This window comes from Lepisosteus oculatus, chromosome 11 (assembly GCF_040954835.1).
Source record: "Lepisosteus oculatus isolate fLepOcu1 chromosome 11, fLepOcu1.hap2, whole genome shotgun sequence".
Taxonomy (NCBI): domain Eukaryota; kingdom Metazoa; phylum Chordata; class Actinopteri; order Semionotiformes; family Lepisosteidae; genus Lepisosteus; species Lepisosteus oculatus.
Window position 1 is genome coordinate 25,928,162 of NC_090706.1, and position 17,529 is coordinate 25,945,690.

The window sequence follows — 17,529 nt, forward strand, 5'->3', positions numbered from 1 at the left end:
AAATTCATATTTTCAGTTTTGGAATATGATACCTGTTTAATTGACGGATTTAGTTGTAAGAAGAAACTCTATTATTGTCGTATAATTATATTTGAACTAAAAATGTTCGAAATACTGCCTGGTATGTATAAGGATATATTAAAATAAAGGCAAATTATTAAATCCAGCAACACTGCATACATTGTATTACAATTAATAAAGCCATTTTTAATTGAAAATACAACTAATTGAAAATCACTAGAAACGTGGAAAAAGAGGATTAGCAAAACAAACATTGAAGAGGAATCATCTGCCTATACAGTGCCTTGCGAAAGTATTCGGCCCCCTTGAACTTTTCAACCTTTTGCCACATTTCAGGCTTCAAACATAAAGATATACATTTTTTATTTTATGTGAAGAATCACCAACAAGTGGGACACAATTGTGAAGTGGAACGAAATCTATTGGATTTTTGAAACTTTTTTAACTAATAAAAAAATGAAAAGTGGGGCGTGCAAAATTATTCGGCCCCCTTGCGTTAATACTTTGTAGAGCCACCTTTTGCTGCGATTACAGCTGCAAGTCGCTTGGGGTATGTCTCTATCAGTTTTGCACATCGAGAGACTGAAATTCTTGCCCATTCTTCCTTCCAAAACAGCTCGAGCTCAGTGAGGTTGGATGGAGAGCGTTTGTGAACAGCAGTTTTCAGCTCTTTCCACAGATTCTCGATTGGATTCAGGTCTGGACTTTGACTTGGCCATTCAAACACCTGGATACGTTTATTTGTGAACCATTCCTTTGTAGATTTTGCTGTATGTTTGGGATCATTGTCTTGTTGGAAGATAAATCTCTGTCCCAGTTTCAGGTCTTTTGCAGACTCCAACAGGTTTTCATCCAGAATGGTCCTGTATTTGGCTGCATCCATCTTCCCCTCAATTTTAACCATCTTCACTGTCCCTGCTGAAGAAAAGCAGGCCCAAACCATGATGCTGCCACCACCATGTTTGACAGTGGGGATGGTGTGTTGAGGGTGATGAGCTGTGTTGCTTTTACGCCAAACATATCGTTTTGCATTGTGGCCAAAAAGTTCGATTTTGGTTTCATCTGACCAGAGCACCTTCTTCCACATGTTTGGGGTGTCTCCCAGGTGGCTTGTGGCAAACTTTAGACGAGACTTTTTATGGATATCTTTGAGAAATGGCTTTCTTCTTGCCACTCTTCCATAAAGGCCAGATTTGTGCAGTGTAAGACTGATTGTTGTCCTATGGACAGACTCTCCCACCTCAGCTGTAGTTCTCTGCAGTTCATCCAGAGTGATCATGGGCCTCTTGGCTGCATCTCTGATCAGTCTTCTCCTTGTCTGAGCTGAAAGTTTAGAGGGACGGCCAGGTCTTGGTAGATTTGCAGTGGTCTGATACTCCTTCCATTTCAAGATGATCGCTTGCACAGTGCTCCTTGGGATGTTTGAAGCTTGGGAAATCTTTTTGTATCCAAATCCGGCTTTAAACTTCTCCACAACAGTATTACGGACCTGCCTGGTGTGTTCCTTGGTCTTCGTGATGCTCTCTGTGCTTTCAACAGAACCTTGAGACTATCACAGAGCAGGTGCATTTATACAGAGACTTGAATACACACAGGTGGATTCTATTTATCACCATCAGTCATTTAGGACAACATTGGATCATTCAGAGATCCTTGCTGAACTTCTGGAGTGAGTTTGCTGCACTGAAAGTAAAGGGGCCGAATAATTTTGCACGCCCCACTTTTCATTTTTTTATTAGTTAAAAAAATTTCAAAAATCCAATAGATTTCGTTCCACTTCACAATTGTGTCCCACTTGTTGGTGATTCTTCACATAAAATAAAAAATTTATATCTTTATGTTTGAAGCCTGAAATGTGGCAAAAGGTTGAAAAGTTCAAGGGGGCCGAATACTTTCGCAAGGCACTGTACATGCCATAAATACAGAAAGAAATACAACATATTGTTTTGACCTCTTATATTAATAGGAGTATTGCTAATAATTTATCTAATAGCCTTTGTCAGTTCTGATGAAATAACAAACAATAATTGAAATAATGAACAAGACAGCCCTTCTGAGTATCCCTATCCAGTATAAACTGACATAGTTGGAATACATGGTGTGGAACTATTGTATGGTTTAGGATGATATTGATAAATTTCCAAAACCAAAGTGTTCTACAGAAGCCCATAGGTAGTTGTATTTCAGGCTATTTAATGCTTTCTGTGCATTTAAAGAAAGCTCTGACAAGAGATTAGATGATAAGGAGCCTGATCCAGAATAAGAGAGACATCCTGTAGCAGAAGCAAATTGAATAACCTTTCTGGTCATGTTTTTGATGACACAGGCATATTTCCAGCCAAACTATTTTGCAAATAGTTTGAGTGGGGAGCTGCATCAGAGTGCTTTGGCTTAGAAGAAGCAAGTAGAGGGTAATTCTTCAAAATTAGAAATAAGAAGTGTGTCAGCTGTTGATTCTTTGTCAGGTGAGAATTAACTTTTAGTTTTTATTTTGCAACTAGTTTTATAACTGTATACTTCTGTTTTTATACTGTAATGTATACCTTTGAAATTATACCCTATACCTGAAATTGCCACAGCTAACTCAATCTTTGTTCCAACATATTGCAGATTCAAACAGAACATATATGATTGGATGGGAAAATTTAGAAATAAAAAGATATTAAATAGCCTGAAGTGTATAAACGTATACCAATTCAATCAATTCAGTCTGAAAAACAAGAAAAGTGCAACAATGCAGTGTCCTTCTCTCAAAGACTAGAAAAAAAACATTTTATAATTTTGGACCATGAAACTTACACTTACAAGCTCAAAATAATGTCCATCAGCCATGTGTCCCTCATCATTGGTGTTGGAATGTAAAATGTACAGTATAAATACTGTATATCAAGAGCAGCCACAATAAAACAGAACTGAATAACATCCCCACTGCTGTTCTTATAACACCAAAACAACTCACAGATTTCTTTTTAATTTTACTGAGTCAGATAATGCAAAGAAAAAAATACAACAGTAGGATTATACAAAATGAAAAGAAAGACTGAAGAAGGAAATACAGTACAATTACAGTGGCTGCCTGAAAGATGAAAAGTCAATCAGTATAGTAAAGGTCAGATTTGTGCAAATGTGTGCAAATCACATGTTCCCTCATAACATCAGTGAGCCTGATGAAGGTCTTTTTCTGGCACTGGACCATCTTGGCTTCTATCCTCCTTCCTTTGTCCTTCAGCCAAACACAGACACAGATCTTTTGCTGTCTGATTTTGGACAGTACTTTGTTTGCTGGTAAGTAATAGAGCAGCAATCTTCTCCATAATCTCCAAGTAAGAACAAATAATCCCTAGGGGTGTGCAGACAACTTTAAAATCAACAATATAGACTGGTTTTCATTCAGTCCCTGGGGCAACCACAACTAAATCCCTCAACAAGTGAAGCTATATGTCAGAAAGCCAGGATTACATCCTTATGAAAACCAGGATCTTCCCTTATGAGGGAAGTGTAACCACACTTCCACAGGTAACCACAGGAAGTGCAGTGTTTGGAGCTGCAGCCTGTGAGAAACAGCATCTTATTGATTTTCTTTCCCTTAGATCCTGGGCCCAGCTACTTGTACAGTGAAGGAAAAAAATGCACCAAATTGGTGTCTGTGATGAAAGTTTGGGAGAAATCTGATGAGAACTAATTTACCTTTCAACTGCTCTTACTTGTTGCATGTTGCATCCCAAAATGCTACACAATAAGCCCCTCTCTTTCACATATTAGATTCCTTTTGCATCCACCCCCCAGCAGCCATATCACCCTGCAACTCACAACTGGAAACCCACTGAAGCTAAGCAGGTGTGAGCCTGGTCAGTACCTGGATGGAAGACCTCCAGGGAAAAACCCAGGTTGTTGCTGGAAGAGGTATTAGTGGGGCCAGGAGGGGGCGCTCACCCTGTGGTCTGTGTGGGCCCTAATGCCCCAGTATAGTGACAGGAACACTATACTGTAAACAGGTGCCGTCCTTCGGATGAGACATAAAACCGAGGTCCTGACTCTCTGTGGTCATTAAAAATCCCAGGGCGTTTCTCGATAAGAGTAGGGGTGTAACCCTGGCGTCCTGGCCAAATTTCCCACTGGCCCTTACCAATCATGGCCTCCTAATAATCCCCATGAATTGGGTGCTCTCCTCCCCACTGATAGCTGATGTGTGGTGAGTGTTCTGGCACACTATGGCTGCCGTCGCATCATCCAGGTGGATGCTCCACATTGGTGGTGGTGGAGGGGAGACCCCATTAGCTGTAAAGCGCTTTGAGTGGAGTTTCCAGAAAAAGCGATATATAAGTATAAACAATTATTATTATTATTATTATAATCTACATGAGCAGAATTGGTTAATTTCTAATTTCCTAACTCGCCCTCTGACCAGGTAGTTGGCCCTCGGGCAAGTAGGTTAGGCCATGGACTCATGCTGATGCTTCCAATAAACATTTCTGACAAATTTTGGGATTGGGTGTTGTTATTACTACTGAGCTGAAAATAAGAAGGTAAAATCCCATGTACAGTATGACATTTTATAACTGCATACCATGACTATGAAGTCACAGTGTAACAAATACATAACAATGAATTAGATCATTTTCCTGTATATTTTTACATTTCAATTTCTCACAACATATTAGAAAAATAGGTGATTGAATTCCGGAATATAGTTAAAACCCAATATAATAACCTATTAAAGGCTTTATTCAAAATAAAATGCAACATTAAGCTGCACTAACATTAAAACAATGCTGCATGGAAATGAAAATAAAACAGGACAATGTTTTGTCCAATAAAATTGGACAGTGTGTACTGAAGACATCACTTATTATGACAGTTTTGCAATTAGAAAAATAAGGAACACATATTTATGATTATTTTCTTTATCATTGAAAGCACACTCTGCTTTATTTCAGCTGCTCAGGAGGCATTTTGGTGAACCTGTAGCCTGAGGCCAAACTCTGGTTTGTGTAGTAGGCATGGGAAATTTGGCCAGGACGCATTAGGACGCATTAGGACCCACATGGACCATAGGGTGAGCACCCCCTGCTGGCCTCACTAACACCCTTTCCAGCAGCAACCTTTTTTCCCAGAAGGTCTCCCATCCAGGTACTAACCAGACTCACACCTGCTTAGCTTCAGTGGGTTGCCAATTGTAAGTTGCAGGGTGACATGGCTGCTGGCATGTACAGTATATACATATTTAAGTTAGATAGTACTGCATTAATCTTTTTGTTTACATTTAAAATTACATAAAAAATCAGACATCATGCAAAATAGTTAACACTGCTGCTTGTATTACAATTTTTTTATTAATTAAAATACTGCTACTAAGAAGTAACTCGTTTTTGTATTAAATGTCAGTATGAATCCTTTACAACAGGATGTCATTGTAGCGGCAATGCTTGTTAATAAGACAGAATTAAGTGTTGCTGTGCTTTCCCAAATGAGGCCCCATCTCCCTCTTCATCTCTGTGGTGCAGCCACAGAGAAGCTATTCATGCAGGCTGATTTAAGGTTTCCTTTGATAAGGGACAGCTCCTAAATGGTGATGCACTTAGCTAAGCCTGGCTATCATGATCAATGGTCATCCATTGGCGCCTATCTGTCTAGGGAGTGCCAGATGGACATCTGGACTGCATTCCTAAGTGTCAGGAGTAAGTGACTCATATCTCACCTTGATCAACCAATCAGGGACTGGTAGTGCCGAGTAACCCACGTGGGACTCTGATGCCCATAAAACTTTCAGCCAATGAACGAGCTGAAGTTCCTCCAGGTAAAAACAGGCAACACAGAGAGCCTGTAGAACTATGTGGAAATTCCAGTAGGAGAATTCTAAGGAGAATTCCAGGGGTGCGAGACAATTCCAGGGCAGGACGGCCCAGGAGCAGAAAGGCTCCCAAGGGCAGGACATTCTCGCAGCGCGCCTCCTGACCATCCTGAGACTCAGCTCGGACAACCACGGAACAGCCAGTGTGTCCAAGTGCCAGAACTTTCCTTTGTTCTAAGAGTCGAGAGCGGAGGTTGCCAGAGAGTAACCAGAGGATCCACCCGAGGTTAGCATCAGCAGCAAGCCTCATGAACAGGTCGGAACTGTGGACAGCTGAATCACTATTCAGAACTAGCGCTTCATCAGGAACGAACTGTTCCTCTTCCTGACTTGCTGGGACCCACAGTCATCTTTTCTCCTGTGCACAAACTGTGCTAGTTAAAGCCAACACTAACTAGCCGGTCAGTGAGCATCAGCAGCGCACTGTCGCAGGCCGCACAGCACAGCCTGGCACGGAGCCAGGAGATCTGAATCCCCAGAGATTGGATGAGTATTCAACTTCAATGCATTACAGCTCGAGAATTCAATTGTTATCCCAACCAGTTGATATCAATTTAATTCCTAAGAGTTATGTACTTGTTTTGAGTATCTAACAAGTTGTAACCAAGTTCACTTTATGAAACGGTCTAAATGGATGATATACTGAACGTATATCCTCTTGATATATGTAACTCTTTGCAACTGAATGAATATATACCTTTTGTATTCTGATAACCCTCTCGATAAGATCTGTTAGGTTTACGTGCTGTGGTGTCTCCGGGGGAAAGTTTATGTAAATGAAAGTAGTACTCACACCACACTTTTCTTCCCTGAGTTTCGTGGCGTTTCTTCCTCCAACCGTCTTCCAAATACAGTCCGTAATCCGTTCCCTTAATCCTGATCCGATCCGAGTTCCAAAAGTCCGTAATAAAGCCAATCTGCGATGTATCCTTATCCAGTGTCCGTAATCCAAAAACCATAAACTTTTCTCCTTTCAGTAGTCCGTTATTCTTTAGCCCAATATTTAACATGCACCTCTTTCCTCTCTTTTCCTCCAAACCGCATTCATCTTATCAGCTTCCGCCCTGTTCACTGCCTCCGGGGCACTTATATTTCGGTTCCTGATGCGGCTCAGCTGTGTCTCATTGTTTCTCAGGGTAGACCCTTTCCATTTACTGGTCAGCTGATTCTTTTTGGCCGCCATTTTGCTAAGGTCCATATCTAGTATTTTCAGTGTTTCGTTCCGGAAATACCGGTTATGGATGACCCTTCCCCGGGTCCTCTTACAGTGCATATTCTATGTGTTAATAAATGTATCCCCGTATATTAGTACCTGTGTGTGTGTTGTTTGAGTTATATCGCATGGTTGGATTCTAAGGCCATCAAAAGAATCATTTTGTGATTTACGGCTACAATTAATAATTGTCCCCGTAAATGCCCAAACCCTACAGAACTGGTGCCTTCAGAGAGCACACTATATCATACATTATATAATCTGTCATAGAGGGGCAGCTATGCTGATGAAGAAGTAATTAGTAAGGAACAGATTGATGCATGAGTGTCCAAAAAGCTGTTGTGATTCTTTCAAATAAATATAAATATATATAAATGTAAGGACATGTCCGTGACTTATTTTGGTGTCTTTTGAACTCTCACCATGGTAAGGAACACCACCGCATCCACTCTCCCTAATAAAGTACCATTTGACTTTTTTTTGTGTTTTGTGCTCGGAAGTTTCAACATAGAATTGTGTCAAACTTTAAAAAGAGGTATCATCAGACTAAATGAGCTGTGAAAGTTTTCAGAGATCTTCATGTAAAAAGAAGAAAGTCTCATAAAGTAACAGGATGTTCTGATGAAAACAACAATAACTGCCACCCTAGAAAAGTTTCAATGAGTTGTTTATAAAATTAAAACTTAGTTACAAAAATGTAAAAGTAATATACTGAGAAATTGTCCATTCTTAAATCTTAAATAAAAATGTGTTTCACTTTACAGTATATGGGTTAAAACCAGAGTCTCTTTAAGCTATTTGGCTATTAAATTTTATCGGTGACCTGATGATTCATAGGTAACTTGATGGTCCAGCCAACTGAATATGTTGAATGGAGCCCAAGACTTGTCTTGCGACTTGTCGAATCTACACATAGTTTTTAGTCCAGCTACACATGTGAGTAAGATACTGTACTCCTACGAAAAGAAACTGCATGAAGTTTTATTGTTTTAAAGTTCACTTGAAGGAAAGACAATGGAATAATATTTGGCACGTCTGGCAACTTCCTGTGTGACAAGGTGCTGCAGAATATATCTGACAGGTGCGGCTCTGCTCTTCCTCTGCCAGGATTCAGTCTTGTTTGCTTGTGAGCTAAAAGCATAGACAGTGCCATTCCCCAGATAGTGCATTCCACTAAGCTAAAAAAGACTTGGTCTTCTACCTGGGGAGAATTCTAGAAGGGGGTAACATCACTTCTGTTATATGTTCAGTGCCACTGAGCCTTGCTACACACTATACTGTGTATGTTGCAATGGTCAGAAAAAATATGGCCTGAAACCAAAATCTCTGGAAGTTGTGTTACCTGTACATAGTTTCCATGCTCTGTGTTATACACTGAGAAGCTCTAGCCCCCAAGAAATCCAAACTGGAATTCAGTTGCGTCCTTCATACCAGGGTAACATTTTGGCCCACAGATTCACATATTTACAATGAGAATGATAATTATAATGCAAATATATTCAAAATGAAGACAGATTAGCATTTGTTTGTCCGCACAAAACACAGGTAGCTATATTAAGGACACTTCTTAGTTTTTTTGTCATCCTGAAAGATGAGCTGCTCTTGTCCCTTGTTGATGCCTGGATCTGTCCAGATCATCTGTGGGATTCAAAAGGGCTTTCATGGCAAGCATACTTTACAGACATTTTCAGGACACTGAATAACCTGAATATTTAGCTTCAAGATCAAAACACTAACATTTTTTTGCAACATGATACAATTGATGGCTTTGAAGGAAAATTGAATTCTGGAGGGTACAAATGAAAGAAGGTAATGTGGAAATGTCTTCTATGCTGGAAAGGGTTTTAAAGAATAGTGAGCTGAAACCGAATGATTGAAACCAATCATATCATCTCTCACCATTTCCCTTGCCTTGATAGCCTCTTTACAAAATTAGTTTAAGGATCTCAATCTAGATAAATATGATTGGATTCGACAGGCAATTGCAATCACAAACACCTCTGCCAGCAGTCTTTCATCTACAGCACAGGATGCACTCTTGGACCTGTCAAATGACTGATCAATCAAGACAATATTTGCTAGTGTTTCTCTTAGTGGGGTCTAGCTGTCAGTCTCTAAGTAGTTTCCAAGTATTATCCAAAGCTGCAACGAATGTCTTAATTCCTTTTGTTTTTACCTCTTTGTGTGAAACATAATTTTCCACTGTACCATTCATAAGACAAGCAACAATCTCATTTTAGAGTAGACAGTGATCTCCTGGTACTTATCCCACATGGAACTGCTATGCTAAATATATTATGTGCGTCCATCACATTAAAAAGTTAAGTAAGAGGCCTCTAATTTTAAATATTTATATAACTAATTTAAAATAATTCACATCACTTACACGATTCTGTTTGGAACATCATTTTGCTGTTGCTTTACTGTAAGTTTAATGTTGCTATCTAATTTATGATTAGAGTGCGTTCATATTTGAATAAATTACAGTAGGATTTTCTGAACGTGTATAAAGCAATTCATTATATTTTTTGAAACATACTAATTTTTTTTTAAGTTACAACAAACGAAATGAACATGATAGGCTGAATTTTGTATGTTATGTATATGTTTTTTGATTGTGTTCAGATGTTGAGTCATATATGGGTATGCTTATATATTTTTTGCAAATACATACACTGTAGAGGTTTTTTAAAATTTCATACTAAATATTTATTTTGAATTATTTAATTTAATTAAGCACATACTGTATGTATGTAATATGTTGCTCAGAAGGCATCTCACTTGTTGTTTTTTGTTATTGTTACCAGGGGACTCTACAAAAGGTGGTGTCCTATTTGGGAGTAGTTGTCGGAGTAGGAGACTTCTACTGTATATAGTGTTTTCACCACTATATATACGGTATCTCCGTGGGTATTCGAATGCACTTTTCAAATATTTTACTATATTTATTTAGCTTTTTTTGCCTAACACATTCTGAGAATCCATATTGTTTCTTCACATCATGTTACCCAAGAGTTTTATTTTGCTTCTACTTTTGGTTGAATTCTCTAAATGTGGGGGTTGTGCCTACTGATCAGAAAATGCCAATTGCAACTCATATATAGTAAAAAGATGGTAAGCATACTATTTTACCAGAGTTAAATGGCAAAAGTGTCCGAACAAAAATGGTGTTCTAGCATATGGTCTTAAATATGATTTTAGAAGTGATATTTTTTTTGCCTAATATAGGTTTCTCTGAGCAAGCAGATTAGCTAGGGAAAACATATGAAAATTGTTTAGCAACATTTTCTAGCTAACCTCCTTGCTTAGAGAAATCAAATAGCAATCAAATATTGATATTGTATATGAACTGAAGATCGAGCATCAAAGTGACAGTTGAAAGGTGAAAGGCAAACAGGTTTGGAATTTGTGATTGATTTTTTATTTTGGTATCACACAAAAATGAACATATAAACAACACAGGTCTGGAATTGATCAGCATATAGCAACATGGGACTTCCTTATTCATATAAATGGTAATTACTCTTATAGAGTCAGTACAACCCATCACATTTGTAGATGATACAAAAACAGGTGAGGTTTCAAGGGCAGACACCCTGTCAAGTGACACATAATTTGATGTGCACATTAAAAGACCTAGGTGTTTACATTGAGTATTAACTTCGGCCTTGTAGACAGATGGAAGTCAAGACTATACATTTTAAATCAAATGAAATAATTTTAAAATTACGCAAGAAATTGATCAGACACCCCTTGAAACACTCCTTCCATTTTTGTTAACATACTACAAGAAAGGTACAGTATTACTTCAAAAGATGTGATCCGGATTATTTTCTGTTCTGAAAAGAACAGCACACTCAGACAAGCTAAGGCAAACCGAGTTTGAGGACCTTATTCTAGTACTCAAAATCTTGGAAGGGATAAACAAGATACACTTACAGGATTGCTTCAAGATCACCTGCAATGCAAGCACACAGAGGTAAAAAAAAACATGAGACACGTTATTACACTGATACACTGATAAAACGAACTTGGATGCTTGATTTTTTTAGGTTACGCTACTAGCCCAACTGACAAAGATGAGGTGAATGGCCTCTTCTTGTTTATAACCTGTTATATGTTTTTTTTCTAAAATCTTTGTGATGAGTCATGTAAACCATATCACGTAAAGTGAGAGAAAAATACAATACATCTTTATTAATGTTGACATCGATGTTTCATTTTTGTGAGTGTGGCAATGCTAATACAATGCAAAATTAACATGTAAACTAAAATCTTAATGAATAAAAGACTAATGTTCTGTACACAATTATAGTGCACAATGAAATGAGGATAATCAGTTATAACCTTTGTATCAAGAAATGTCACACTGCATTGTTAGTTTCTCTGCTTAAGATTTGCAATTCTAAAACCCTGCAAATAGACAAACTGTAACAGATTCACTGAAAGTGCAATGCAGAAATATATATTTCCAGAAAATGCGCAAAAATTTTGGTTAGTTAAGTGGTTCCAGAGCATCTGGTTTTGAAAAATGATTTTCATACTATATTATATGTCATAGTCTTTTTCTTTGTCTTGGGTTATGTCAGAACTGTTTATCAGTTTACCTGGGGTTGATCCCCATTGTGCTCAAAATTTTGGCAGCAAAAAGAACGTCTGAAGCTGTTGATTCACAAAAGTCAAATGAAGACAAAATTCAGAGCAATTCATCACCTGCTCAGGAAGTTAATCTACAAGTATCCCAATGAAAAAACTGTCAAATTCAGGTGTAGCTTTATATTGATTATTGGTAGAATTGAACATACATACAAAACATTTACAAAAATGGAACAGAAAAAATAATGATGAGAATCTGATGATGAAACGGAATTTTAGCAATAAACACATTAAGTTACAAAAATAATCTGATTATTTTTTTCATGGCTGGGTATTTCTGTACATCATGTTACATAACAGATTGGGGAGTTTGACTCAAGGGGCTAATCTCCAAGTATAATGTCTTAGAAAAAAAATCTGAAACAGGTACAAGGCAAAATATACATTTTCCCTTCCTGATGATCTGTATTTCCCCCAAATTATATTTTTCCAACTAATTAGGGAAACAAACACTGGCTTAGCATACTGCATGTAAGAAGCATTGGCTCTATTGTCTTGTAAATGCTGAGATCCACATCTGTGTTGCTATGGTTACATCAAACTCCTGTTATGGGTATGTTGTCTTTAATAAATTTAGGCGCACACATAAAAATAATAAGCAAAGTAAACCATTTGAGAATGCAATATGAAGACTAAGCGTATCTGAAAAATAGTCTTTTTGAACTTTCTGCTGCTCGGTAAATAATTAAATCAAAACCACTTTGGTCTATTAACTTTAGGATAAGTTTTTTATTTAGAACTACTGCAGAATTCATGAGAGAAATAGCAGCAGCATTCAAACACATTTATCAAATATAATGCAAACTGGAGTGCATATTTTTAATACACGAGTACACCATGGTGGGACTGCTAAAATACTCCACATGTTTCTTATAGAGAATCATTTTTCCATATTCATTATGAATATTAATTGCATCATTAAATATTTTCTTTCATACCAGTGCAATCCGATCATTTCCTGTAAACTTGCTCTAGAGTTTATATTTGAAGGATCTAATATTCCCTAGAAAAAGCTCTGGGCAGGTACAAAATTTCAAAAAGGTGACAAAAAAGCAGTGGGACTGAAATACAATGAGCAACAGTTTTTTTTTTAAATAATACAGGCCGTGAGGAAGGAAAATACCTGTTTAAAGTACAGGCAGGCCTCCGGGTTTTGATCACACAGCACAGACATCTCGTTTGAAAGACGATACCTGTAAAGCAGTGACGAATGGGTCTCTGATTGTTCAAGGACCTTGAAAACTCAAGGTCAGAGAATATACTGGTTTGCACCAAAAAGCAGCAAGTGAAATTGAACAAATAACGTGGGAGAGGGGCTGCACATTGGCACAGTGGTTAGCATTGCTGCATAGGAGATCTGGGATTCTAGGTTCAATTCGGGACCGGGGATGCTGTCTGTGTGGAGTTTGTATGGTCTCCCCATGTTTGCATATGGGTTTCCTCTGGGTGCTCCAGTTTCCTCCCACAGTCCAAAGATGTGCTGGTAGGTAAATTGGCCCTTGTGTGGAGTGTTTGCGTTTGTGTCTGTGTGTTGTCCAGTGATGGACTGGAGCCCCAGCCAGGGTTTATCTGTGCCTTGCACCTGTAAGCCCCAAATACCTGTGCTTTTTTCAATAAAGCAGTTAGAAGGTGGATAGATGGATTTGGAAAGTCACTTTCAGTCCCCCACATGTGTCCATCTTATTCCCTTCAGTATCTATTACCCACAAGTAAAAACAGATCCCCAAACTGTTGCAATTATTATGCTGCATTACACATTAGTAAAGTTTACTTTCTATATTTTGGAAGTTTGTCATACAAATCTTAAATATCAAACATTTGGCCCTGATCCTGAAGTCTAATTGGCTTAATTAAACCTTTTTCAATTGACCAGCAATCGATCTCCCTGAGTTCAAAATGCCTTAGACAGTCTCAGCTGAAAAGCCAAACAATATTCAGATATGAATTTGAGTACCGTAATTCCTGGAAAAAAGTAAAAGAAGTCCAGAAACAACCTTCAGATTACTAGTGGGAATATCTATCTTCATATCAATTGCTACAAAAACTGTCTATATTTTATTTAACATTTAAGAATGAATAATGCATTTATAGTGTTTATTTTAAATTTTGTGACTATTACTTGACTTGAGAGGGATTTGATGTAAAATGATTTGAATGTTCTTACAGCATAAAATATTGTAAACATTTATCTTACTTCATGGGTGAATTCAAGCCATGTTCATTCCAGAACAAGATACTAAATGTCAACGTTAGGGAGATTAGAAAAAAATAGTATTAAATTAACTGGACACATGGATCACAAAAATATTTTTATTTGTATTGGCCTGGTAGTAGTCAAAAAGTTGGCCAAAAGGGGCAGCCATTTTGGTAGATTTGTGTTTGTAAAAAAGGAATAAGATCATCTCCTTTAGTACCATCCATAAGATCAACAAGATATATATTGATATAGAACAGTGACTTCTAATTTGCAATTTAGACCAATAGGATTTAAGTAGAGATCACCATAGTACTTGTGGTACTGTGCAGCCTGAAGAATGCCCATCTGGTTGCTTTGAAGACAGAGCAGCTGCAACCTCCTACTTGGTAACTGGCCAAGGACACCCTTAGCCTTCTGACAGCAGTCCTGTAGTGAAATGTGTGTGATGGGTAAGGAAGTGCTTAGACTAATTATCACTAGGATGAAAACTCTATCTCATTGCCTAGCTGTTTTCTGATTTGTGTTTGCTAACTAAGAATAGACTAGTCAAAATAATTTTGTATATCCTAATGTACTTCTCTTTTCTTTTTACTAACATTGAATGGCCCTGGAGATACCAAGGTTTAATTTTTCTCTGACTGTTGCACAGGTATTCAGCAGGCTATTTTAAAATGTATTATTTATTTATGCTTTCTTTTTAACATTATCTGCTTCAATATTTCTTTCTGTTTGCTCATCTACAATGGACATACTGTTTTTTTTTCTTGCTAACACTTTTCAGTGTTTGTGGTAGCACGATCTGATTCATTTTGAATAAAATATTTCAAATGATCCATGCTGTTTTATGTCAGCTTCTGTTTTTCGTTTTTCCCCCACTTTTTTGAAAGTAAATTTGAATGTTGTTTGACATTACTTGACATATTTTAATAAATATGCAATGTTAAAACACTTTAACTCTTACCATTTCATTTTTCAGATTGTAGACTTTTGTTCTGTGACATTACCTGATTTCAGGAGCTTCAGACTTTCAAAAGAGAAATCCATCATTGAAAGAAAAGTATTTGATGTGTTCCAAGTGAAACTTTCCTTTCTGCTTTTCTGTTTTGTTCATTTCTACGAGAAGATTTGTACTGTGAGATTCTGAGAAGCCAATATTTCTTTTTGTCCATTAAGGCAAGGTTACAAAAGAATAATTAAACAGGTATTCTGACCCCTTCGGAGATGAACACTAGTTTAAGCATAAATGGTAAAAAGCATATAAGGTTTTCATTCTCAGTATTTGCATTTTTCATTATGTGTTATCATCAAGTGTTTGAAACTTTTCAAATTACTGTATGTTAGTGTACAAGCTCTACATCTTTTTGATTCTTCGGTGCTTGTGAAAGTGCTTGTGAGCTCTAAATCTCTGATGCAAGTGGAACTGCTATTTTTCTTTTTGGCTATAAATGTTTAACACAGGAACTTTTATTTGTCAGACAATATAATCTGTTCATGAACTGCCTCTGACTGTGTTGTAATTTTATTGATATATATATTCTATTTTTAAAGACTAACTACATAAAGACTTGTCTCCTCTCTGTACAGCATATATCATAAAATACTATGGATGCCTTCATAGGTTGATTTGAAGAATCTTCCTGGTTCTTTTGGTATTTGTTATTTATCACTAATTATAATAATTTCTGTATATACAGGTTTTTATTCCAATGGATCTTTAAATGCTTTACATACAGGAAGGGACCCACCTACAACTTTCTGTAAGTGCAACACAGAGCAGCTAGCAGCATTGCTAGACAACAGTTTATGTAGAGAATTTTAATTAAGGGAGAAATTTAGGTAGGCTAGATTCTATAATTTAGCCAGGACGCTTGGGTTGACCCCCTACTTTTTCAAAACCTGTTTTTTCTCTGCGGTATCTCATCTTAATAATATCCAGGCCTAGCCATACTTACCTTCTGAGAGCTGACAAGATCAGGGTAAAAAAAACTGTTGCCAAAATCTAAGAGGGCCATAAACCAGAGAATCAATGTTCAAACATTGTATGGCTTTTGTTCATGCAACATTGATTCAAACAGCTTTTTTGATGCTCTAATGAACATTAAAGGGTGTAAAAATATACTTTCTGCTCACATAACCTCACACCTGGTAACCCTCAAACCCAGGCACTCAGGCCCAGAGTGGTTTCCAAATGTCTCATAAAGTGATCAGAACACATCTCTATATTTTTTAAATAGTCTTTTCCACAAGGGGCAAATTAACTTTCATGTGGATGTAAACCCTTAAAAATACTTATTTGTAAAAATTCAATTTCGTATAAACCATCTTGTTCAGAGGTTAAAAAAGTGAACGTCAGAGCTCCACAGCTGCAAATGGAAAACAGTCATCAAAGAAGATGTTTTAGTAGAACATTTTGCAGCTCACTATTCAATTTAAACCTGCTGCCAGGTGATTATTCAGAGAGTGCAGAAAGTCCCAAGGGCGTTAAAGATTTGAATAACATTCTACCATGAATGTCATGATTCAATACATTCTGTTGAGCATTCTGTCATATCTGTTGAGCAGCAATTCTATTTCTATGACAGCTCTGCCAAAGAAAAGTGCAGCCTGTTCTATTTCCTGGCAGCATCCCCTACAAAGATGTACTTTGGCAAAACCTCACAAACTCTAGTACAATACAGTACAGTACAAACTTTATTTGTATATCACCTTTTATGCCACAGGATTCTCACACTTATCAGAAATACAGATTAGAAACGTACAGCAAAGTACAGTACAGCATAATTATAGTATCGTAGAGACAACTTAAATAATACATGGATCAGAATAGTAAACTGAATTTGAATGGGCTAACATTGTACATTAATTCCAAGTTACAAGTAATTTTGACCCAACATGACTCAAACAGTGAATACAATTTTGCTGATGTTGATGTTATATAGGTGGTATTTTTGAAGAATTTTAGCTTTTATCATGAATTGCTACAAGACTTTAAATTTAAACTGAAAATAAAATCTTCTGCCCTTGTGGCAGATAGATATAAAAGTATTAGATCATCACATCAAATGGAATCTTTTCAGATCAAAACAAACCCCTCAGGAGATCAAATTGCAATTTTTTCTTTATTTAATGCTTAAGCTTAATGTGTAGGGTTGTAGCAACTGCAATAGCAGTACAAACTGAATCAATAAAACATAAAATGGAGTAGAGTAATATTAACATCCAAGCTTCTCCTTAAATAAACTTTCTAAGTATAGATTATAGTGAAAGATCATGCGGAAAACAGATTTCAATTCTCCATAATTCTCCTGGGTATAAATATAGGAAGATAATTCAATTAGTCACTGCATTTGTCTAATCTGTGGCTTTGCACCCGTAAGTCTGCTGTCCTGCTCATCATACTCTCTGTCTTTCCCTGCTCTCCTACCTTTGGATCAATTTTCAGCTACTGACACGTGAGTTACTTCCACAGCCAGCCATAAATGACATTGCCTCCATCATGCTTCACAGATGAGGTAGTGTTCATCAGAGCATCTGAATTCCCTTTCTTTCTCCACACTTTAACTTTTTCATCACTTCAGTAAGGTTTACCTT